Source organism: Lepidochelys olivacea (assembly GCF_965140295.1).
Source record: "Lepidochelys olivacea isolate rLepOli2 genome assembly, chromosome: 9".
Classification (NCBI taxonomy): Eukaryota; Metazoa; Chordata; order Testudines; family Cheloniidae; genus Lepidochelys; species Lepidochelys olivacea.
The window spans coordinates 9175244-9186662 of record NC_140419.1 but is presented as its reverse complement, the minus strand read 5'-3'; positions in this window follow the sequence as shown (position 1 = coordinate 9186662).

Sequence of the window (11419 nt, the reverse complement as noted above, 5' to 3'; positions counted from 1 at the left end):
AGAAAGTCCATCATGTGGCATCATAATTACATCCGCTTGGGTCATCCTCAGGACTGGAACCTTTAGTTCTATTGCACAGACCTGTCCCCCTTGAACTAACAGTAACTGATAGCAATAGTACACCGTCATCTTCTCTGTAGACCAGCATGAGACGGGTTAAGACAAACATGGTGCCAGTGGGTTCATAGATATCTGGTGACTGCAGAGGAGTGATGAGACACAAGAATCTTGAATTACATTCCAGGCACTAAAAGGGACTATTCTCTAGAGGGCACAGACTCTTCTGCCTGTCCCCGCACAAGTGTGACCCCTTCTGTGCTCTTCCCCCATCTCAGTCATGTCTCTCCCCAACCCCTGGCTCCTTGTCCCAGTTTCATTCTCCTTGCCTATCTGGTCCCAATTGTCATTCGTTAGTCCCAGTCTCCTTGCTCAGATCTCTCCCTCCGGGCTCACTATCCAAGCCCCAATCTCTCCCCAACTTCCATTCTGTTCCCTTCCTCACATCTCTTAAACCCCTACCCTGATCGGCCTCTTCCTGCCTCCACTCCACCTCTTCCCCCAAGGCCCACCCCTGCCCGCCTCTTCCTGCCCCCACTCCACCCTGTCCCACCTCTTTCTGCCCCATTCTACCCTGTCCCCGAGCACATCCCATCCCTGCTCCTCCCCCTCCCTCCCAGTGCCTCCTGCATGCTGCAGAACAGCTGATCCGTGGCAGGTGAGAGGCGCTGGGAGGAAGAGGGAGGAGTTCATCAGAGGGCCGCCAGTGGGTGGGAGGTGCTGGGGCGGGAGGGAGGGAAGCTTGGCTGCCAGTGGGTGCTAAGCACCCACTAATTTTTCCCACGGAGTCGGCGCCTATGAAAGACAGAGAGAGACTGGATGATGAAGTGCAGAGCTTTATGGGCATGAATTTGCAATAGGTGCATTCGTCATACGCGGTATACCATACATATGTATATAGAAGCATGTATTCTAATCTTCACTATGAAAAATTGTAGTTTAATATTCATTGTTAGGATATTTTCTTTCTCCATGTTACATCTTTGGGGCTATGTATAAATTGGTATAGCACCGCTGAAATCAATGGAACAAGACGAGTTTACACTGATTGAGGGCTTGGAATGATGAGCATTTCAATTAAAAGAAAAACGTTCACTGTGTAGATTTAGGTGGAAATAAAGGCAAAAGGTCTGGCAGATCATACATGGGTTTTCCTGGGCATGCTGTAGATTCTGAAGGGACTTGTGGAAAAGGCTGAATTGCTGGCTTCTCACTTCAACATTTGCAAAATGGATCATGGGGAGCTGGCGGATGGTCAGGGAAGTTTGCGGCAGGAGCTGGGAGCACATCATGCTGATTTAAAACTGGAATGTGATGGATGGATCCAACCTGTCTTTTATGGAAAGGATGAGGTGTTTGGGATGAAATGTGCTCTTGTAAGGAACTGCCCTCATCTCCTCTTTCCTGGGAAGAATTGCTAGACCCCTGACGGTGTAGATGCATATGTCTATGGCTGTGTTTGCAACCATAAGGAGGGGGAGGATAATGAGGAGGCCCATGCTGGTGTTCCTCTGGAGAGAAATTGTGATGATGCTGAGATCCTTCAGGGTGGACGACCCTATTTTCAGGAGGTGGTGGGCATCTATGGTAATGTCTCTTAGGATGTCCATGGTCAAAGCCGTGATGATGATGTGGTCTGCTAAGGGGTGGGGGAGGATAATGAGGACCTGATGGAGGAAGATGAGGAGGCCCATGCTGGTGTTCCTCTGAAGAGAAATTGTGATGATGCTCAGATCCTTCAGGGTGGATGACCCTATTTTCAGGAGGTGGTGGGCATCTATGGTAATGTCTCTTAGGATGTCCATGGTCAAAGCCGTGATGATGATGTGGTCTGCTAGGGGGTGGGGGAGGATAATGAGGACCTGATGGAGGAAGATGAGGAGGCCCATGCTGGTGTTCCTCCGAAGAGAAATTGTGATGATGCTCAGATCCTTCAGGGTGGATGACCCTATTTTCAGGAGGTGGTGGGCATCTATGGTAATGTCTCTTAGGATGTCCATGGCCAAAGCCATGATGATGATGTGGTCTGCTAGGGAGTGGGGGAGGATAATGAGGACCTGATGGAGGAAGATGAGGAGGCCCATGCTGGTGTTCCTCTGGAGAGAAATTGTGATGATGCTCAGATCCTTCAGGGTGGACGACCCTATTTTCAGGAGGTGGTGGGCATCTATGGTAATGTCTCTTAGGATGTCCATGGCCAAAGGCTGTGGTGGTGATGATGATGATGTCTGTGTGATGGCCCTACAGGGGGATGTCCTTGCCTAGAGAAGTGGTGGTGGTGATGGTGGAAAGGAGGTCCGTCACACTTTCCGTGACCAAACCAGTGTAAATAGTCATCAAAGATGTTCATGTCACAAACACACACACACACAAAGAGAGAGAAAGCAATAAGAGGAGTTATTTACAAGGCTTTCACTAACACCTATAAGTTTCAAACATAGGACCATAATAGAGGTGCAGAAGTGGAAATACCATAAGATGCCAAGTGACCAATCTGTATTACCTGGAGGCAACTAGAAATAACAAACAACAAAGCAATGAAATTAAACAATCAATTAGCCAAAATTTTCATAAACAGCTTTTTGCAAAATAATTACAAAAACAAAATTAGCCAAGTTGTACTTGTGCATGGCGGAAGGGCCATGCCTCCATATGTATTTATGCAGCACCTAGCACAAGGGACCCAGATCCTGATTGACACCTCTGAGTGCGATCAGAAAATAAGTAGCAATAATGAGAAGAAAAAGGAAAAAAGGCAAAATTTATTCATTCATTTCTTCGTTACAACTAGTTTGCTCTGCTCTGTTCCTGAAGATTTTATCTGTGGTACATCTCAATAATAGGCTACCAAATCACTCCACATGCTAGGCCTGGGTCTCATTTACAATAAGACCCTTTACACCACTCTGGCAGGTAATGGTGTCTTACAGTGGATGTCAATGTAATTAGCAGTGTAAAGGTGCCTTGACGTTAATGGGAATCAGGCCCATTATTTCTATTTCTTTATCTTATTAGGTCTTCTACAGGCTGCTGTATCTCTTATGCTTATTTGGACTGAAAATCTTTCCCCTTATTACATATTTATTAAACAGTATGTGACAAATTCATGTTTGGGGTAACTCCAGTGAACTCAATAAGGACAAATGCAAAGTACTCCACTGAGGAAGGAACAATCAGTTCCTCACATACAAAATGGGAACTGACTGCCTAGGAAGGAGTACTACGGAAAGAGATCTGGGGGTCATAGTGGACCACAAGCTAAATATGAGTCAACAGTGTAACACTCTTGCAAAAAAAGTAAATATACTTCTGGGATGTATTAGCAGGAGTATTGTAAGCAAGACACAAGAAGTAATTCTTCTGCTCTACTCCACAATGAGTAGGCCTCAACTGGAGTATTGCATCCAGTTCTAGGTGCCACATTTCAGGAGAGATGTGGACAAATTGGAGAAAGTCCAGAGAAGAACAACAGAAATGATTAAAGGTCTAGAAAACATGACCTGTGAGGGAAGATTGAAAAAAACTGGTTTTGTTTAGTCTAGAGAAGAGAAGACTGAGAGAGGACATGATAACAGTTTTCAAGTACGTAAAAGGTTACAAGAAGGGAGAAAAATTGTTGTCCTTAACCTCTGAGGGTAGGACAAGAAGCAATGGGGGGTTTAAATTGTAGCAAGTACTGTTTAGGTTGGACGTTAGGAAAAACTTCCTAACTCTCAGGGTGGTTAAGCCCTGGAATAAATTGCCTAGGGAGGTTGTGGAATCTCCATCACTGGCGATCTTTAAGAGCAGGTTAGATAAACATGTCAGGGATGGTCTAGATAATACTTAGTCCTGCCATGAGTTCAGGGAACTGGACTAGATGACCTCTCAAGATCCCTTTCAGTCCTATGATTCTATGATTCGGGTCTTTTAGCACTCAGGAAACTAGCTAATCCCTAAATGGTTGTCACCAGGAGGAGACTAATTTCCAGGTTGTGCATGTGTATATTCTAGCAATTGGTATAGCATGGAGTAAGGGAGTCTGTTGGGAGGCAGAGTCAGATTGGAACCCTTGCATGCAGTGAGTCATCATTGTCACTGCTGCTTGCTTTCTGGGAATCACACATTCCTGCCCCTTCACCATACTCTGCTTACCCCCATACTAGGTCTAACATCTGCACTCACATCAGGAAACAGCAGGAGATAGGCAAAGCGCAGCATCTGCTGAGATCAGGCTTCTGGCATGGAGTCTGTGGCTGCTTCATGAAGGTAGCTCACTCAGCCAGAGGATAAATGCATGTAAGCTATAGGTTATCTGCCCATTTACTGGGGGTAACTTTCTGGCATTCACATGGGTGTTTGTGGGAAGTGTCTCATTATGAAGGTGAAGGAAACAGAAGTGATGGGTGGGTTCATTTTGTGGGGTAGAGAAGGGGGAAGACTATATTTTCTTCCTCGATAGCTCAGCGCAGCCTGCCTTGCATGAATATTCTTGTCCTAAGGGTTAATTATGATTTAATGTTTACTTTTTACATTTAGAATATAGACTTGTACTCCTGTCACCTACTTACAATGTACTATTGAGCTTTGCATTATATCAAAGATCAGGGTTGCACTGCACACCCCTTTCATGTCAGGTTACAGTATGTGATTTTGGTTTTCTGTTCATTATAACAAATTGTATATTGCAGTTGTCAGAAAAGATGTGATGGCATAGGTGGCCATGGGTGGGTCATTCCAGTTTAGATGGATCCCTCAGGTGTCATAGAGCCAGGGAAGGGGGCAGGACTGAGAGAAAGGGAGCATAGCCGGGCTTCCTTGTACGCTGGTGACCCTTGGCTGCCATGTAAATTCCTTGGAGCTGTTGGCACCAAGCATAATTTAGAGCAGCCCTCAGTCTGCTTAATTTATTCCAGGGGAGCGGCCTGGTACACAGGTGCCGTAGGGAAGAACACAGAAGTGATGTACAACCACCCTTGCACTCTTCTCCCAAGTGCACTTGTCGACTGCAGCAGTCAGTCTGGGCCTATTCAGTATGCTTCTTTCCATGAAGCCTAAGGAGCGTGCATTTGCAAGTTGCCAGGGACATTTCTGTAACGTTAAGATAATTGACTACATACCCAGGGACGGTAGATTTCACAGGATATCTCAAGTGAATCAGGATTTTTTGTGTCACTTGCAAATTGAAATCATGGAGGATAGATCCCATCAATGGCTATTAGCCAGGATGGGCAGGAATGGTGTCCCTAGCCTCTGTTGGCCAGAAGCTGGAAATGAGCGACAGGGGATGGATCACTTGATGATTACCTGTTCTGTTCATACCCTCTGGGGCACCTGGCACTGGCCACTGTCGGAAGACAGGATACTGGGCTAGATGGACCTTTGGTCTGAGCCAGTATGACTGTTCTTATGTTCTTATGACATACATGAAAAGAGCTTGTGATCTCACCCCACTTCTTAGCTGATAGTTCCTAACATCACAGGTGGTAGCAAAGTGCTTGGGACAACTTGCAGTTTTGCATACCTTTAATAATATTTGGGCAAAATTGGATGGACATTATTTTAGCCATCCATTTGCAAATTTCCATAGAAAATTAGATGGATGGCATCTTACGCCTGAACAAATTTAGAAGGAAAAAAGGTGGCTATTAATTATTAGAATTGCTATAGTATATTTGTCTATGAAATACTGTGTTCATGGACACTATGTGAAACCTTAAAATAGATAGGTAGCTGGATAGATCTGACAAAGATAATTCTGGATTTGTCTATAAGGAGATATGAAAAATCAAAAACACAGGACCTAATCCTTGCCCATGACTGTAAAATACATTCTTGGGCTTATTTTAAACAGAAACATTTTTCAGACATTAATAATAAAAATCCTTTTAAAAACAGTAATAAACCACTAGCTATTCATCATGTTAATATGACATTAATATGTAATTAAGAATGCAATTTTGGGGATTTAATAGCAAATCATATGATTGAATTTTACAGCATAGGCCAAAATTTTCAAAAGTAACCTCTGATTTTGGGTACCCAACTAGAAACATCTTGGAACTGATTTTCAGAGGTGCTGAGCCCTCACAAATCCAAGTGGTTTAGGAGAGGTAGGAATACAGGTTAAGGTGATGGGGTACCACTGTACATCATGTAAGTGGTAAACTTCAAAGAAATACGAAGTGATAGTATGGACAAAACAGAATCTGTCTGGGTCAAAATCACTTTGGGAAAGGATTGTAAAAAGTGGTTCCGCTGGAATAGTATTAGGGGTCTGCCATAGACCCCCCCAGGGTCAGACTTGGATATGGATAGTGATCTCTTTAATATTATTAGAGAAATAAATGCTTTTGAGAATTGTGTAAGAATGGGAGACTTTAGCTTCCCAGCTATAGTCTGGAGAATAAATGCTAATAATAGTGGCAGGACCCACTTATTTCTGGATGTGATGGGTGACAGTTTTCTTCATCAAGTTATCACTGAAGCAACAAAAGGTGAATGTGAAGTTTAATCGTAGTGTTAATAATAAAATACCATTTATTTAAATATTTTTGGATGTTTTCTACATTTTCAAATATATTGATTTCAGTTACAACACAGAATACAAAGTGTACAGTGCTCACTTTATATTTTTATTACAAATATTTGCACTGTAAAAAACAAAAGAAATAGTATTTTTCAATTCACCTAATACAAGTACTGTAGTGCAATCTCTTTATTGTGAAAGTTGAACTTACAAATGTAGAATTATGTAAAAAAACCCATGCATTCAAAAATAAAACAATATAAAACTTTAGAGCCTACAAGTTCAATCAGTCCTACTTCTTGTTCAGCCAATCGCTCAGACAAACAAGTTTGTTTACATTTGCAGAAGATAATGCTGCCCGCTTCTTGTTTACAATGTCACCTGAAAGTGAGAACAGGCGTTTGCATGGCACTGTTGTAGCTACGTAAGATATTTACTTGCCAGATGCACTAAAGATTCATATGTCCCTTCATGCTTCAACCACCATTCCAGAGGACATGCTTCCATGCTGATGGCAGGTTCTGCTTGATAACAATCCAAAGCAGTGCGCACCGACGCATGTGCATTTTCATCATCTGAGTCAAATGCCACCAGCAAAGGTTGCTTTTCTTTTTTGGTGGTTTGGGTTCTGTAGTTTCCGCATCAGAGTGTTGCTCTTTTGAGACTCCTGAAAGCATGCTCCACACCTCATCCCCCTCAGATTTTGGAAGGCACTTCAGATTCTTAAATCTTGGATTGAGTGTTGTAGCTGTCTAGAAATTTCAGAGTCGAACCTTCTTTGCATTTTGTCAAAGTTGCAGTGAAAGTGTTCTTAAAACGAACAACATGTGCTGGGTCATCATCTGAGACTGCTATAACATGAAATATATGGCAGAATGTGGGTAAAACAGAGCAGGAGACATACAATTCTCCCACAAGGAGTTCAGTCACAAATTTAATTAGTGCATTGTTTTTTTTAACAAGCATCATCAGCATGGAAGCATGTACTCTGGAATGATCGCTGAAGCACGAAGAGGCATATGAATCTTTAGCGCATCTGGCCCGTAAATATTTTGTGATGCCAGCTACAACAGTGTCATGCAAATGCCTGTTCTCACTTTCAGGTGACATTGTAATTAAGAAGAGGGCAGCATTATCTCCCATAAATGTAAACAAACTTGTTTCTCACAACCATTGGCTAAACAAGAAGTAGGACTGAGTGGACTCGTAGGCTCTAAAGTTTTACATTGTTTTATTTTTGAGTGTAGTTATGTGACAAAAAAAAATCTACATTTGTAGGTTGCACTTTCAGGACAAAGAGATTGCGCTACATTACTTGTATGAGATGAATTGAAAAATACTATTTCTTTTGTTTATCATTTTTACAGTGCAAATATTTGTAATAAAAATAATATAAAGTGATCACTGTACACTTCATATTCTGTGTTGTAATTGAAATCAATATATTTGAAAATGTGGAAAAACAACCAAAAATATTTAAATTTCAGTTGGTATTCTATTGTTTAACAGTGCGATTAATCGCGATTAATTTTTTTAATTGTGATGAATTGGTTTGAGTTAATTGCATGAATTAATTGTGATTAATTGACAGCCTTAGTAATTAACCATTGGAATATCTTGCCAAGGAATGTGGTGGATTCTCCATCTCATAAAGACTTTAAATCGAGATTGGATGTCTTTTTAAAATATATGATCTTGCTCAACCAGAAGTTATGGTCTTGATGCAGGAATTGATAGATGAAATTCTCTGGCTTGTGTTATGCATGAGGTCAGACTAGATTATCTTCATGGTCCCATCTGGCTTTAATACTATGAATCTGTGGAAAACCAGGCACCCAGATACAGAGTTCACTTTTTAAAACATTGGCCACACTGTGCAAAATGATAGGAGTTTTTTTAATCTAAAAAGTGCTTTACTATACTTTACTGTATTTTACAAGTACTTGTATTAATACATGTGACAGAGACATTTTAAATCTTTAGAATGATTTACCTGGCGAAGGAACACAATGCAATGATCCAAATGACCAGAAAGCTTCAACCACTATAGGGAGAAAAAAAATGTTATATCAGTTAGTAATTTGGATGAAAGTTTGATGGATCTTCTCTTAGGAGACATGAAAAAGAGACAGCTGCCTCAGTGGCATTATTCATGGCTTCTTGTGCACTCCACATGACCATTCTGCAGGCAGGCATTTGTACATGGGTGGTAGCTCTCTGTGTGTTATTCCCCTCAAACCCACAGGATTTTTACCCCAAAATTAATACTCATGGAATCATTTACTTTGGCTTGCTCATACTTGGTGCTTTGGATCCCTTCAAGGGGGATTATATGGCGAGTGGTGACAGGAGGGCTCATGGTGCTCAGACTGTTGGAGCCACATTGCTATTGAGACAACAAGGAGACACAGGCCCTGGAGACAGCTTCAGGGCATAGGGCCTCACCACAGACAGCCCTGATGTAGCTTCGTATTTGTGGAGTTGCAGAGTTTAGAATCTTGGATCCAAACTTCCACCATGTTTGATTCTGGGGTTTTGGTTTGGGGCCATCTCTCATGAAGAAACTTACAATTAAAAACATCTAAACAAAATCAGACTCAATGTGAAATGTAGTGGAATGCTCCGTTGCTTTGGCCATTTTAAAATTAGACTGATTAAAACACTTGTAACATACGATACAATAGGATGGGCCAGGTTTTTTAACACGCCTTTTCCAGCTCTGATTTCTATGGTTTTTCAGCTTTCTCAAATAGGTTAAAGAAAGATGGATATATCAACTGTCAACATGACATTTAGTAAAGGGATTACTGGAACAAAGCTGCAGGCTAACCAAGAACATAAATAAATAGCCCTCCCTGTCACCCTTCTGCATTTCTGCAAAACCCCACCCTCCAGAGACAGGTATGCAAGGTAGAGTTCAATCCAGTCAGTAACCCCATCCTATTTGAGCTGCTGCAGGAACACATTCTTCTGTGGGCTGTGGCTGATGTTGTAATGAGAGGAACGTGAGTGTTTCCTGTCTGTTTATCCAAAAGAGCATATACAGTCAAAACACCTTACCACATAAGGCAAAGGACTGGAAGGGCCTTCCTGGGTTATCAAGTTTAGTCTTCTATTGCAGGTAACTCCATCATATTATCCTGTTCATAAACATATCAAGCTGCATCTTAAAACTAGTTAGGTTGTTTGCCCCAGAAGTCCTATTGGACAACTGTTCCAGAATTTCACTCCTCTGAAGGTTGGAAACCTTCTAATTTCCAGCCTTAATTTATTCATGGCTCATTTACAGCCTTTTATTTCTTATGCCAACATTGTCCTTTAGCTTAAATAGCTCTTCACCATCCCTGGTGTTTACACTTCTGATGTTTTTACAGCTCTAAGCAGGGTCTGAATGAGCTTTCCCCTGACATCTCGCGATGAACTGTGATCCTGAAAACTTTTCTCGGTATTTGTGTAGACACACCTACTCTAATGGTGTTCAGCAGACAGAGCTGCTTTGCCAAAGGGATCAATTTTGGCTGGTTTTTGGGTTACGATTCACTTTATATTGAATGCAGGGGTAATGAGATGTTATTTGTATTGTATGAGTAATGAGCAGCAGAACTGTACTTAGCATGCTCTGATTGAGAGACAAGTATCAGAAGGGTAGCTGTGTTAGTCTGGATCTGTAAAAGCAGCAAAGAATCCTATGGCACCTTCTAGACTAACAGAGTCATCCTAACCTGAACCTCATTTGCTAACCAGGCTAAATCCCAGTGAAAATGGGAGGGGATGGGGAAAGGTGTTCTTAGCTGATCGTGTTACTGCTGCCTCAAGAGGCCTTGACACCATTTATCCTCCTGTCTAGTGTTTAAAGACAGAAGTGACTGGACTCAATTGAGAGTCCTTGTTTCTGTTCAGATCTGAATCAGGCCTTAGGCATTCAACTGATGAAATGTTTCCTGAAATAGGCTACATCCTAAAAATAGCAAAAGTGAAATGATATAAGGAAGAATAGGGAGGAGGGAAGAAAAACCTTTTTGCAAACTACTGTCCCCATCACAGGCTGCTGTTCCACTGCCATCGTCCTTTGGTTCAGCAAAGCTGGCGAGCTCTTCCCAGGAGCTCACAGAGTTCTGTTTGAGGACATGCACTGAATCCTCACATCGTCAGAGCCTAATCTTGCAGTCCCTACTCAGGAGAGTGACCTTTACACACTTTAATAGAACAAACTGATCAACTTGTAAATTGGATAAATCATGTTGATCAACTTGAAAACCAATGAGAAAAAAATGCTGCCAATGCCTGATGATTCAGGGAAAAGGGAAATAGCAAAACAACTTAGCCTTGGTCTACACTAGGAGTTGAGGTCGAATTTAGCAGCATTAAATCGATTTAACCCTGCACCCGTCCACATGACGAAATCCTTTTTTTTGACTTAAAGGGCTCTTAAAATCGATTTCCTTACTCCACCCCCGATACGGGGATTAGCGCTGAAATCGGTCTTGCCGGGTCGAATTTGGGGTACTGTGGACACAATTAGACGGTATTGGCCTCCAGGAGCTATCCCAGAGTGCTCCATTGTGACCGCTCTGGACAGCACTCTCAACTCAGATGCACTGGCCAGGTAGACAGGAAAAGGCCTGTGAACTTTTGAATTTCAATTTCCTGTTTGGCCAGCATGGCAAGCTGCAGGTGACCATGCAGAGTTGATCAGCAGAGGTGACCATGCAGAGCTCATCAGCAGAGGTGGCCATGATGGAGTCCCAGAATCGCAAAAGAGCTCCAGCATGGACCGAACGGGAGGTATGGGATCTGATTGCTGTATGGGGAAAGGAATCCGTGCTATCAGAACTCCGTTCCAGTTTTCGAAAT